The 3,103-nt window shown below is 51.0% G+C and overlaps 1 protein-coding gene across 4 annotated transcripts in view; it reads right to left on the bottom strand.

The window, feature by feature from the left end:
* Positions 1–2,352, bottom strand: part of LOC125951615 (probable G-protein coupled receptor Mth-like 1) — a 155,948-nt gene extending 153,596 nt beyond the window's left edge. For 2 of the 4 annotated variants that reach the window (XM_049680569.1, XM_049680573.1), the window contains exon 1: positions 2,058–2,352. The gene's annotated coding sequence lies outside the window, so the exon portion shown is untranslated. Of the gene's footprint in view, positions 1–1,686 lie in introns of all 4 variants that reach the window. The other 2 variants (XM_049680571.1, XM_049680572.1) reach the window with 2 other exon arrangements.
* Between the last annotated feature and the right edge of the window lie 751 nt (positions 2,353–3,103).

The following is a 3,103-nucleotide window of genomic DNA, read 5'->3' as shown; positions in this document are numbered from 1 at the left end:
CAGAGCGCTCGCCTGGATCATACAATCAGGATCGTTCATTGGCGTGAGGTCCTGTTTGCTTTTCCACGATTGGCTTGATTACACTCTTCGCTCCTTAATGTCCTTCGATAACGCCGTCGCCGTACTGTTTACCGAACCATTTACGGTTGACAAACATTGCCGGATCGCGAACTCGTTCCCAGCATAACCGATCTCTTCCTAATTACAGGGCAGCGAGCGATCGTATCCTGCGCACGACGGCCTGGTAAGCACGGCGAGAGTGGTACAAACGGTGAGACCATATAATTATGATCCGCGACGGACACGAATATGCGGCCACCATTAAGACGTAATAAAAATAAAATTCCACTTTCGACGGCGACAAAATGAGCGGATCCCGCGAGGGGGCCCATTCTAGCCTCTGCTGGGAAAGGAATTCATGGGCCGGTGCCGCGCTGGTTGGATACAGTCAAGATGTGATAAGAACACCCAGGCAGACGAAGCTAGCTAGAACGAATCGAGGAAGGGACCGGAGCGATCGAGAACAAATCCTTCACTTCGATCCGCTCGGTGCTGAACCTGTTCCATCAAGACCGAGCCGTGCCGGGCGCGCGCGCACGCCGGGTTGATCCATCGATCGTATAGACACACGCCCGTCCACTCGAGGCTCATCCGGGAAACCGGTTTGTCCGATAAGCAGGCGGACGGATGGACCAGCTGCACCACCGCCGTCGCCGGCCATCAACGACGCCACCGTGGTTGATGCGCGTCATCAAAAACAGGTCCATTCCGGTCGCTGCTGCTGCTGCTGCCACGCGAGGCCACAAACAAAAGGAGTAAAAGCGAAGTCCAACCGGTGGGAACCAACCGCGGCGACACACACGCATACACACACGCACACCGGTCTTTCGACATTGTTCGATTGAAATGGAGTTGAGGGGAATCGATCGATCGAATGACGCTCCGCGACTAATAATCCGCTAATTAATTATGCCAAACGGTCGCCGGATCAGCACCGGAGCGCTAGAAAAATGCGTAACGCCACACTCACACTAGGAAGAGTCGATCGCGTACTCGTGAGTCTCGGAAACTCTAATCCCTTTAAAAGGCGAATGAAAGATTGAATTGTTGCGGATCCCGTAAAACGCGAGGGTGAGCCCTGTATGCACGATCAGATGATCATCGTTCAAGATGACTAATTTACCCATCAGCACTCAAGCGCTGACCACCACCACCATCAGCAACTCTTTTATGAGCCGGAACGAAACAGAATCCCATTTTTCATGCCCTCATGATGATGATGATGATGATCAGAAGATCTCTCTCTCTTCCTCCCGCTAGTGTGTGCGTTAGGCTCACAATTGAACGATTCTTCATGTTCGATCGTGGCAGGCCGGCCAAAGAGCGACGCCTTCGAAGGTTAATTAGATTGCGCAGCGCATTTCTTCTCGGTTCTTGAGCTATTTCCAACAACCCGTTCTTGCCGTCGCCACCACCACTAGCACCGCCAAGGCCACTATCTACCGCTTGATGCTTGATGAAGTGGTCCAGCCGCCAGTTCTGGCCGGTACCAGAACGGAGCGATCGAGCGATGATGAGATGGGACGAACGGAGAGGGTAGAACGGAACAGAAACAAAAGACACGAAGAGGAAGATGAAGATGGGCGCAGAGAGACCGAGCGAGAGAAGGTGGTAATGAAGAAATACCTTTCCCAGGCCACGCATACAAACCGTCCGAGGTCCGTGTGGCCGTTGCGTGTGTGTCGAGCGCTATTGTTTAAAGGCTGCGGGCGATCCAGCCCATTCAAAACGGGTGCAGGTGTGTCCGTTGGACGCGATGGACGGCGATTCTAAAACCCCCCCTCTTGAACCTCTTTCTCTTTCAACGCTCAGTTTCTATGCACCGAAAGCAAGAGGACGACGACTTCTCGTCGCTGCCGCCACACGCACGTTCGATCGATTGTCTCGCACTTACACACACTCTTGCCACGCGAGGACGCTCGACGCGCGGGTTGAACTAGATCTTTTGTTTGCGAAGAGGACAAACAACATCCACCGTTGCATCCGTCACTACTTACACTTCAAAACGCAGCCGGACGATCACAGTGTACTATGATTTCACGCGCAGATACGGCACGACGTAACGACGACACACAGCATGAGACGAAAACACCGTAGTAAGAAAACACGTAAATTTCACAACCTTCTCCCTCTCCTTGGTCGTCCGGAGTGGAGAGAAAGCCACGCAAGTCGGTGTCGAGGAGAAATGTATGCAAAACTGCCGCCGTTGCACACGCACGCACGTGACAAAACCCGCGAAAAGTTCAAAATTCAAACGGACGAGCGACACACGCTCCTCGCTCTCGCTCCTCAGCGTTCCAAGAAAAACCGCTGAATGAAACCAATGGCGGCAACGGCTCGGTGCGAACCTCTTTTCGAACGCCTGCTGTCGCTGTGTGCGTGCCAACTGAACGTAAACAAACGTGTACGTACACGAACCGGGCGCACGAGTGTGCGTGTTGGGACGGGGTGTTTCGTTTTGACGTTTCCCACCCTTTCCCGCCTGATCCACCCTTGTTTCCCTTCCGGTTCCGGCAAAACATGCCGGTAGAGATGCCGGTTGCCGAGCGTCGCTTATCAAACGCGCTTTCAAACGGAACAAATGAGCAACCCTAGCGCACATGCGAATCTACCTCGCTTCCTTCCACTATCTATGGCGCGTTGCCGGAATCAAAACATCTCACGCAACCGATTGATAATGAGCATTTTTTCGGACGGCCTTTGACCGCGTTGTTCAAACATCGGAGTGCCTTATTATTACGTCATGTAACTAATCTAAGGGTACAGTAAAGTAGGTACAAGAAATTATGCCAATCTTGTGTTGGAATGCTTACAGTCATTATCTGATCAGCTTAGCGTGTGCTAACTTTTCTACTTGTTATTTATTGAATACCATGTTATTTATTGAATAAATCATGAATTTCGTTTTGATTCAAATGTTAATTCAGCTAAAGAAGAAAATTGAAAGCTGAATAGCCAAACTTCGGATATTGAGAATAAATTCAGATATTTTTTATGAACTTTTGCTGCATGCAGACAAAAAGGTACGGCTATCAACGATAAT

The sequence above is a fragment of the Anopheles darlingi genome, chromosome 2, assembly GCF_943734745.1.
Source record: "Anopheles darlingi chromosome 2, idAnoDarlMG_H_01, whole genome shotgun sequence".
Taxonomy (NCBI): domain Eukaryota; kingdom Metazoa; phylum Arthropoda; class Insecta; order Diptera; family Culicidae; genus Anopheles; species Anopheles darlingi.
The sequence above is the reverse complement of the archived record's forward strand: the minus strand, read 5'-3'. Positions and strand labels throughout refer to the sequence as shown.